Source organism: Cebus imitator, unplaced genomic scaffold (assembly GCF_001604975.1).
Source record: "Cebus imitator isolate Cc_AM_T3 unplaced genomic scaffold, Cebus_imitator-1.0 Scaffold117, whole genome shotgun sequence".
NCBI lineage: Eukaryota > Metazoa > Chordata > Mammalia > Primates > Cebidae > Cebus > Cebus imitator.
Window position 1 is genome coordinate 3,755,023 of NW_016107432.1, and position 10,608 is coordinate 3,765,630.

The 10,608-nt window shown below is 52.3% G+C and overlaps 1 protein-coding gene across 5 annotated transcripts in view; it reads left to right on the plus strand.

Annotated features, from left to right (window-relative positions):
- The first annotated feature begins 6,472 nt into the window (after positions 1-6,472).
- Positions 6,473-10,608, plus strand: part of NSD2 (nuclear receptor binding SET domain protein 2) — a 101,233-nt gene continuing 97,097 nt past the window's right edge. For 4 of the 5 annotated variants that reach the window (XM_037742176.1, XM_017539010.2, XM_037742177.1 and 1 more), the window contains exons 1-2: positions 6,530-6,622; positions 8,160-8,351. The gene's annotated coding sequence lies outside the window, so the exon portion shown is untranslated. Of the gene's footprint in view, positions 6,623-8,159; positions 8,352-10,608 lie in introns of all 5 variants that reach the window. The other variant, XM_017539008.2, reaches the window with a different exon arrangement.

Sequence of the window (10,608 nt, forward strand, 5' to 3'; positions counted from 1 at the left end):
AACCTCAGGCTCCCCATTCTCATCCTACTTGCTTTTAATGGACCCTGCCTGGCCTTAGGGACATTTTTCTCGTCCCTTTCAGACCAGGAGAAGGAGTACTGGGCTTTGAGCACTCCTCCTGAGTGACTGGAGAGACCTGGAGGTTTTAGGAGCAGTCTAGACCAGGGCTGGAGCCTTGGGTCACAGCACCTGGTCTCAACACCAGGGCATGACTGGGTGCCTGATTCTATCTGCAAGTGACCTGGCTGCAGAAGTCTGGAGGCTGCGCCAGCAGATGTCTGTTCTGCAGCCCAAGGTGTCTGAGGCCCAGGAACCAGGACTATGGGTACACAGCCTTGTCCAGAGAACTCACGTCTCAGCTCCCAACACCCCTTCTAATACGCACAGCAGCACCTGGAGTTGGGGTCTGCGCAGGAACCCAGCCTACCAGGAAGGAAATGAGCATGGGCTGAGCACCATGTGCGAGGCTCCCAGCCCGGCTCCTACCATGAGCTTCCCATTGTACCGACAGCCTCCAAGGGTGGAGGGGCTTGCCTGGCTCCCACAGCTCCAGCACCAAGGCTGTGCCTCTGCTGTGGGGACCGTGCTCAGGATTCCAGGAAGGAAAGCAGCGCCTGCTCACCTCCCTCGGCACCTTATACCTGCCCCAGCCCCAAATCTGGTACATGTCTCTGTCTCCACTGCCTGAGCCCAAGCCTGCTGTCCTTGTCACCTCTACGCCTCCCTGGTGTCCCCAACTCTAGTCCAGCCCCCTTCAGCTGCCATAGGTCAGGTTCTCCAGAATTGGAGGCTTATTAGAGATAGTATCAGTTTGCTCAGGTTACTCTAGCAAAATACCACAGACTGGGTGGCTTAAACATTTTGGGAGGCCAGATATATGAGATCAAAGTATTTCCAAAGTTGTTTCCTTCTTAGGCTGCTAGGGAGAATGGGTCCCATCCTCTCATCAACATTTGTTGGTGTTAGGAAGCATTTCCCTGACCGCTATCTTCGTATTCCCATGGCCTCTCCTTGGTGTGCCTTTGTCTGCAAATTTCCCCTTTTTATAAGCATACAGTCACAATGGATTAGGGCCCACTCTAATGAACACATTTTAACTTGATTACTTCTGGAAAGACCCTCATTTCCAAATGAGGCCACATTCTGAGGTATTGGGAGTTAAGACTTCAATGTATCTTTTTTCTTAATCAATTCATATATATATATATATATATATACACACATATATATATATTTTTCCACGGATAATATCTGAGAATTAAAAGCTTTATTTTTTATTTTTATTTTTTTGAGATGGAGTCTTGCTCTGTCACCCTGGCTAGAGTGCAGTGGCATGATCTTGGCTCACTGCAACTTCCACCTCTCAGGTTCAAGCAATTCTCCTGCCTCACCCTCCCAAGTAGCAAGATTACAGGCATGCACCACTGCACCTGGCCCAATTTTTGCCTTTTTAGTAGAGACGGGGTTTTACCATGTTGGCCAGGATGGTCTTGAACTCCTGACCTCAGGTGTTCCCCCTACCTTGGCTTTCCAGAGTGTTGGGATTATAGGCGTGGGCCACTGCACCTGGCTAAATTTTTGGCTCCTTCCCCTTCCTTCCCCTCCCCTCCCCTTTCTGTTTTTTTGTTTTTTTGAGATGGAGTCTCACTCTGTTGCCCAGGCTGGAGTGCAATGTCACCATCTCAGCTCACTGCAACCTCTGCCTCCTGGATTCAAGTGATTCTCCTGTCTCAGTCTCCCGAGTAGCTGGGATTACAGGCGCCCACACCACACCTGGCTAATTTTTGTGTTTTTAATAGAGAAGGGATTTCACCATGTTCACTCTCAAACTCCTGACCTCATGATCTGCCCACCTTGGCTTCCCAAAGTGCTGGGATTACAGGAGTTAGTCACTGTGCCGGCCTAAAGTTTAATTCCCAGAGCAGTTTTAGGTATACAGCAAAATTAAGCAGAAAGTATACCCAGCTCCCATATAGCCCCTCTCACCCACACACCCACCCAGCTTCCCCCATCATCAGCATTCCCCACTAGAATAGTACATTTCTTATGATCAGTGACCCACATTGTCACATCATTATCACTGAAAATCCAGTTTTGGGTTCACTCTTGGTGCTGTACATTCTTGTATCCACTGTTATGGTATCATACGGAGTATTTTCACTGTCCTAAACATCATCTGTGCTCTGCCTATTCATCCCTCCCTGCCCTAACCCCTGGCTATTTTCATTGTCTCCATAGTTTTGCCTTTTCCAGGATGTCATGGAGTTGGAATTATGCAACTTTCAGATTGGCTTCTGTCTTATAATCAGTTTTCTGTTGCTTATAGCAGACTACCCGAAGCTGAGTGATTCATAAAGAAAATTAATTTATTTCTTTGTTTTGAGATAGGGTCTCACTCTGTTGCCCAGGCTGGAGTGCAGTGGCGGTGGCATAATCACCGCTCACTCAGCCTCAACCTCCCAAACTCAAGTGATCTTCCCACCCAGCCTCCTGAATAGCTGGACTACAGGCATGTACCACTATGCCCAGCTGATTTTTGTAGTTTTTTTCTAAATAGATGTGGCGTTTTGCCATGTTGCCGAGGGTGGTCTCAAATTCCTGAGCTCAAGGGATTCCCCATCTCGGCCTCCCAAAGTGCTGGGATTACAGGCATGAGTCACTGCACCTGGCCAGAATTTCTTACAATTATGGAGGCTGGGAAGTTCAAGGTCCAGGGGGTGTGTCTGATGAACGCCTTCTTGCTGGTGAGGACTCTGAAGTGTCCCAGGCGTCACATGACAAGGGGACTGAGCATACTAACTGCTAGCACAGGTCTCTCTTCTTCTAGTTATTTTTTAGAGATGGGATTTTGCTATACCCAAACTCCTGGGGTCAAGCAGTCCTCCCACCTCAGCTCCCCCAGTAGTTAAGATTACAGGTGCACACCACTCTAACCGTGAGGATCTTTTCATGTGCATCCTTGCCATCTGGATATCTTTTTTGGGGAGGCGTCTGTGGAGGTCTTTTGTCCATTTTATTTTAGACAGGGTCACATTCTGTTACCCAGATTGGAATGCAGTGGTGTGATCACAGCTCACTGTAGCCTCAAGTAACTCTTGGGCTCAAGAGTTCTTCCTGTCTCAGCCTCCTGAGTAGATGAGACTACAGGCATACACTACTATGCCTGGCTGATTTATTTTTTGTAGAGGCAGGGTTTCAATATGTTGATCAGGCAGGTTTCAAACTCATAGCCTTAAGAGATCCTCCTGCCTTGACCTCCCAAAATGCTGGGATTACTGGTGTGAGCCACTACCTTTTGTCCACTTATTTTATTTTTTTTTTAATTTATTTTTATTTTAATTAATTTTTTTGTTTTGTTTTTTGTTTTTACAAAGATGGGGTTTCACCATGATGGCCAGGCTGGTCTTGAATTCCTGACCTCAGGTGATCCACCCACCTCGGCTTCCCAAAGTGCTAGGATTACAGGCGTGAGCCACTGCGCCCAGCCTTGTCCACTTTTTTAAAATTTGAGACACAGTTTCACTCTTGTTATCCAGGCTGGAGTGCAATGGTGTGATCTTGCCTACTGCAACCTCCACCTCCCAGGTTCAAGCGATTCTCCTGCCTCAGCCTCCTGAGTAGCTGGGATTACAGGCATACAGCACCACGCCTGGCTAATTTTGTATTTTTAGTAGAGATGGGGTTTCTCCATGCTGGTCAGGTTGGTCTCAAACTCCTGACCTCAGGTGATCTACCTGCCTTGGCCTCCCAAAGTGCTGGGATTACAGGCATGAGCCACTTCGCCCAGCCATGGAGTGTTTTGACCTGCTCCATTTCCAACTTGGGCTGGCTCCCCCTTCCCTAGGGAACCTAGTGGTTCCCACCTCCTGGGATATCACCATATTAATGGCAAACTTAGTGCAGACACTTGATTGGCATAGCCCAGAACTACAGCCCTGAACTGGATTCAAATGATCCACCTGCCTTGGACTTCCAAATAACTAGAACTACAGGTGTGAGCCACTGAGCCTGGCTTGTCCACTTTTTTGTAAAATTTTATTTTATTTTTATTTTTTTTGAGACGGAGTTTCGCTCTTGTTACCCAGGCTGGAGTGCAATGGCGCGATCTCGGCTCACCGCAACCTCCGCCTCCCGGGTTCAGGCAATTCTCCTGCCTCAGCCTCCTGAGTAGCTGGGATTACAGGCACGCGCCACCATGCCCAGCTAATTTTTTGTATTTTTAGTAGAGACGGGGTTTCATCATGTTGACCAGGATGGTCTCGATCTCTTGACCTCGTGATCCACCTGCCTCGGCCTCCCAAAGTGCTGGGATTACAGGCTTGAGCCACCGCGCCCGGCCAATATTTTATTTTTATTTATTTTTGAGACAAAGTCTGATTGTCACCCAGGCTACAGTGCAGTGGCTGATCTCAGCTCACTGCAGCCTTTACGTCCCTGGTTCAAGTGATTCTCCTGCCTCAGCCTCTGGAGTAGCTGGGATTACAGGCATAGGCCACCACACCTGGCTATATTTTTGTATTTTTAATACAGACGGGGTTTCACCATGTTGACCAGGCTAGTCTCAAACTCCTGACCTCAGGTGATCTGCCCACCTCAGCCTCCCAAAGTGCTGGGATTACAGGTGCCTGCCACTGTGCCCGGCTAATTTTTGTATCTTTTTTCAGTTAGAGACGGGGTTTCACCATATTGGCCAGGCTGGTCTCCAACTCATGACCTCAGGCGATCCACCTGCCTTGGCCTCCCTAAGTGCTGGTACTACAGGCATGAGCCATCGTGCCTGGCCCTGGCCGTAATTTTAAAATTTATTTGTTTGGTGATAGAGACGAGGTCTTGCTATGTTGCCCAGTCTGGTCTCCAACTCCTGGGCTCAAGTGATCCTTCCACCTTGGCTTCCCATAGTGCTGGCTCACACTTCTCACAGGTGAAAGCCACTGGCCCTGTTTCAATTAATTTTTGTGAAGGGTCTGTGTCTAGCCTGATTTTTTTGCATGTGGACGTCCAGTTGTTCCAGCACCATTTGCTGAAAAGACTTTTCTCCGTCGCATCTCCTAGAGTCCAGCTCAGTTGACTGCATTCTGTGGTTTATATCCAGGTTTTCTATTCTGTTCATAGACCCATTGGTGTATTTTTCCACCAGGGCCACAGTGTGCCAATTACTGCCGCCTTCTAGTAAGTCCCGCAATCCTTGTTTTTTCGTGGGGGGCACAACTCAACCCATACAGGGCGCAGCACCTGTGCAGGGACAGCAGCGGAGGCAGCGCGGCAGGGGCGGTGACCTGTGCCCCTCCGGGTGGCTGGAGGTGGGGTCCGGGGAGGCAGAACGCAGGCTGGGCGGCAAGACTCTCCTTCGGGGAACGCGGAGGCGTACTTAACAAAGCTTCTCTCCGTGACCCAACTCGCCAGGCAGTCCTGGGCCTCTTCTCAGCGAGGCCTCCAGCGGGGCCTGCAAAGCGCGAGCAGACGCGGCTCAAGGCCAGGGTGTCCCCGGTCCCCTGAACCCGCCTGACAGAGAAGGCCAGGCTGCCGACTCCGGCAGCACCTGAGCAGGAGCGAACTTCCGTGAGCGCTGGGCGGCGATCACCCCGGCCTCCGCGGCCCGGCCCGCCCGCTTTTTGCAGCGTCTGATTTCCCGGCTCGCCCGCGCCCTTCCTCCGCCTCCTCCCAGAGCCGCGCGCAGTCGGCCGCGCCTCCCAGGCCCGGCTCTACCGCAGCGGCGCGGGGCAGCGCGCCTGGACCCGCCGTCCTCCCGCAGCCGCGCCCTGCTCCGAGCCGGACCCTCGCCCGGGATGACTCGCTGTTCATGCCCTGCGGCGTTAGGCGGGAACAGCACGACGCCCTGCGCCGTCGCGGCTGACCCTGTCCGCCACGTCTGTGCTGAGGCCCCGGGCCCGCCACGGCCGGGCTTCTGCGGCGGTTTCCCCACCCGTCCCCGCACTGCCGCTCCGCGGAGCGCATCCCGCGAGGCGCACGCCGCCCGCCGCCTCTTGAGGGCCCCAGGCCCCGCGCCCCTCTCCCGAGACAGGAGCCCGGGGACCAGCGCGGGGCCGCCGCACGCCCAACGCCAGCCTCCGCGGCCGCGCGCCCACGACTCTGGGGCGCCGGCTCCGGGCGGTGATTGGGCGCGGACCGTGACGTCACTGCGCGCGGCACTAGGGGCCTCCCGGTCTGGGCCGGGTGCGCGCTGCTGAGTAGCGGGAGCGGGGCGCGCGGCTGGCGCTCCTCTGAGGCGGCTCGCGGGGCCCGCGGCCCTGCCCTCCCGGCTCTCCAACCCCCGCCCGCCCGCGGGGTCCCCACCCGCCGCGTGCCTGCCCGCCCCGCCTGTGCGCGGCCCCGGCGCGGATTTGAAAAGCCCGGTCCGCGGGCCCCGCGAGCGCGGCAGCCAATCAGCGGCGCGCACTTTTCCCGCGGCTTCTGCGAGGCGGCGGCGGCCCCGGCGGCGGCGGCGGCGGGCGGGAGGCGCGGGGGCGGGGTCGGCGCCGCGCGCGAGAGCCTCGGCCTGGCCGCGCTGCGCCCGCCGCCGCCGCCGCCCCCTCCCCGCCCGGGCCCTCCCGCCGCACGGCCCTGGCCCCCTCCCAGCCCGCCGCTCCGGAGAGCCGCCCGCCGAGGATGCGACGCACTGCAGGTCACTAGGGCGCTGGCCCAACCGTCGCGGGCCGCCAACCGCCGGGGCTGGGACTGGGTGGCCGGGCCGTGGGAGGCCTGAGGGGCAGCGGGGAGGACCGCGGAGGCCTGAGGGGCCGGGAGCGCCGGCAGGACCGGGGCACTGAGGAGGCCTGAGGGGCCGGCTCGGGGGCCGGGGGACCAGGAGGCCTGAGGGGGTTGTGGGGACCGCGAGGACTGCGGAGGCCTGAGGGCCGGCGGGAGGACGGGCGGACCGCGGAGGCCGGGCCGCGTCCGGGCAGGGGAGGGGCGGCGGCCTGCGGGCGGCGGCGGCTAACGGGGCCGGGCGGGCGGGCGGGCGCGGCCATGTTGGGCCCGGCCGGGCCCGGCGGCTGCACCTGTGCCCGGCCGGGCCCAGGCGGCCGCCTTTGTTCCCGCTGCGCGGAGCGGGTCGGGCCGGCCTTTGTGCTGCGCCCCGGGTCCGAGGCGGCCGCGGTGGGAGGGGCGGGTTGGGGTCCCCGGGCCGGCGCCGGGGCCAGGGGTCCGGCCGAGGGGCGCTTTTTGTTTGCAGGCGGTGTCCGGCGTTGACACTCGCGGCGCCCGGGCGTTGGTCAGCGCGGGCGCTCCCCGGGGGAGCCGGGCGGCGGTCCGGCCGGCCGTTGGCAGGTGGAGACGGGGGTGAGCCGGGCGAGGGGACCCTGCTGGGGGCTGTCGGCCCGCGCCGCGCCCTCGGCCTCCTGGCCTCCGCCTGCTATGTATGTTCCCCTCGCCCCAGGATGCAGATTGTTAGTCCTTCAAGCCTCGGGACAGGAGACGGACCTGGCGACCGAATGACTGGTTTTGCTCCACTTGCAGGAACCGTGCTTTAAAATCTCGGGGATTAAAAAATGCTGGTCTTGAGTTTCTGTAGAAATAAAATGGATGAGGGTATTGTATAGGACCCATTGCAGCACGAATCTTTCTGTGCCCACAGTGGGCTTTGACATTCAAGTTGAAACACTAAAAACTGATGTGGTGGTGTTAATCATTTTTAGGTAGGTAGTATGTATTTGTGTGTGTTTTTGTACGTACAGTACAGACCCTGTGAAGACATTTGGTAAAGTTCTAGACCTGGCTTAGGAGGAGCTCTTCAGTACTACCCACCTACTTCACAGACTTTCAAGCCTTGATTTTTAAATGAGTTAAAAGCCAAGATCACGCATTGATTATATTGACTCTATTTTATGTATTTTAAATATTATCAACATGGAAAATAACTTAGGAGCCATCCCATTTATGAACGTGGGACTTAAACTGTATAATTTTCCAAAAATGTTGTAAATGCCCTAGTTACATATTTAAATGCGACGAGAGCAACACTATTTTAAAAAGCAGAATGCCAGTAGCGTAAAGGAAGCAAGTTTCTGAGCACAGCCTTTCCTGGTGTACTTAATGTGTGCTCTCATTCCCCACAACTGATGATGGTTCAAATCTAAACTGCCAACTGGAGGTGAAGAGGACTCATGCTTTAAGCACGATTACTTTGAGTCATTTCCTTTTCTTTCCTTCCATTTTCTCAGCCACCCAGCAACCTTCAGTTTTGGGCTGATGGTTGGTAGAGTGTGGACTTACTGCACAATTTTGAGTTTATGTAAGCTTTTGTGAAGAACTCTGATCTCTTCAGTACAAAAATCGTTCCCTCCTGACTGCATTACTACCAAAGATTCTGGCCTCTGATTCCAACAGGAAACATTTAATTTTAAGAGTATGAGGTAATTAACTGAATTTGGAAGAATGATGGGCAGTTTATCTTATATATTCATATGTAACATGTAAACTGATAAAACTTGCGTAGACATAAAGAACAAAATGATAAGGTAAACAGGCTGTAGGTGTGACTTGGTTTGCTTTTATGCAATCAGCTTATACAGGGCTTTTAAACCAGTACCTGCTGAAATGTGGGGACCCAAACGAAGAATTAGTTGGAATCCCAGAATGAATCAGGAAAATAATCTGAAGAGGTAGAAGACTACCCACCCCTCGTAACCCTGTGGGGTTTAGGTGGGTACAGTCTTCTACCTCTTCAGATTATCTTCTTCTAAAAGTTATCAAATATTACAAAGTTTACTTACATGGCAGAATGTGAACTAATTAGTTACTTTTTTACAGTTTGAAGATTCAGTATAAAACATGTAAAAGTAGCTCGAATTAGTCTTACTAAGCTACAGGATTTTCTTTACCAAGTAAGAACTTAAATGAAAAAATGTGCTAAGATGGTGCTGAAGTTCATAATCCAAACATATTTTGTCCTGTGCTATTTTATTTATTTTTAGAGACAGGGTCTCTCTGTGTGACCCAGACTTGAGTGCAGTGGCTGTTTCAGAGGAGAGAAGTCATGGTGCACTTCAGTCCCAAACTCTTGGGCTCAAGTGATTCTCCTGCCTCAGCCTCCTGAGCAGTGGGGACTACAGGCACACGCAACCTTCCCTGGCTCTACTCTGTCCTTTTTAGCTGGGCAAGTGGGCAAATAACCTTTTTAAGTACTAAATACTTCACTTAATCAAAGGGAACAGAAGTCATAAGGCTTTGGTACTCATATATTCTGGTACAGGTTTTTGGTTTTGCCTTTTTTTTTTTTTGGTGGGCTGCTCATGGCCATAGAATGCATACAACTTTGGATAAGCATCTTAGTCTTCTGAGCCTCGTCTCTTTTTTTTGCTTGATTGTAGTAAATGTGACCTTGTTCTCCAAATACATGGTACCATGTCCTAAGTCCAGGCCTTTGTGTGGGCTGTTCATGGGTGTGGACTGCCACTTGTCTTTCCTCTTTGAGCATAATTCATGGTGTTTTAATGGCCACATGTGACCTTTCTCTCCTGTTGGGTGAGCTCTTAGAGGTAGGACACTGTCATTGCCTTGGGCAGCGTTGCCTCTGCTGGTGCCTTCTCATGCAGAGAGTAAGCGCTGAATAAATGGGCATATGGCTTAGGGTAAACAGCCCATTTTAATGTTTGTATCTGGCCTGTTTGCCTCTCTGTTTTGTAAGTAATTGAGCAGAAAGGAACCCTCTGGGAGAAGAAGCTGAATCTAGAAAGGATATGGCTGGGCTGAGGTCCTTTTGAAACATTGCAAGTATATAAATACAAGTAATACGACAGATCTCTACTCCTACCAAGATAGATCAAGAAATTTATCTTGTTGATTTCTCTATCCTTGGTCAAGATAAAATATAACGTACACAGAATACAAAAGCAAGAGATGACACCGGAGCTTTAGAGGATTAGGCTCGTATTTACAAACTGTATGATTTGCTAGTTTCTTTTTTTTTTTTTTTTGAGACAGAGTCTCACACTGTCACCAGGCTGGAGTGCAGCAGCATGATCTTGGCTTACTGCAACCTTTGCCTCCCGAGTTTAAGCGATTCTCCTGCCTCAACCTCTTGAGTAGCTGGGACTACAGGCGTGTGTCACCATGCCCAGCTAATTTTTCTATTTTTAGTGGAGGTGGGATTTCACCATGTTGGCCAGGATGGTCTTGCGTGATCTGCCCGCCTTGGCCTCCCAAAGTGCTGGTATTACAAGTGTGAGCTTCTTTTTTAATGAATGGTTATTTACAGTGAGTACTTTGGGGGATAAAAAGACTTATGTTGGTTACACAGGGACTCTTTAGCATTTTGTATTTGTCTATTAGTTGTTGCAATATTGCTCTTTTCTTTTGAGACAGAGTCTCACCTGTTACCTGGGGTGGAGTGCAGTGGTGTAATCATAGCTCACTGTAATGTAGCACTCTGGGCTCAAGCTCTCCTCCCAGATCAGTCTCTGAAGTAGTTACGACTACAGGCAGATACCACCATGCTTGGCTAATTTAAAATTTTTTTATGGAGACAGTCTTGCCATGTTGAGGCTGGTGTCTGTAACTCCTGGCTTCAAGTGATCCTCCTGCCTTGTCCTCCTAAAGTGCTGGGATTACAAGTGTGAACCACTGTGCCCAGCCAAGTTGCAGTATAGCTTTTTACTTTTTTTTTTTTTT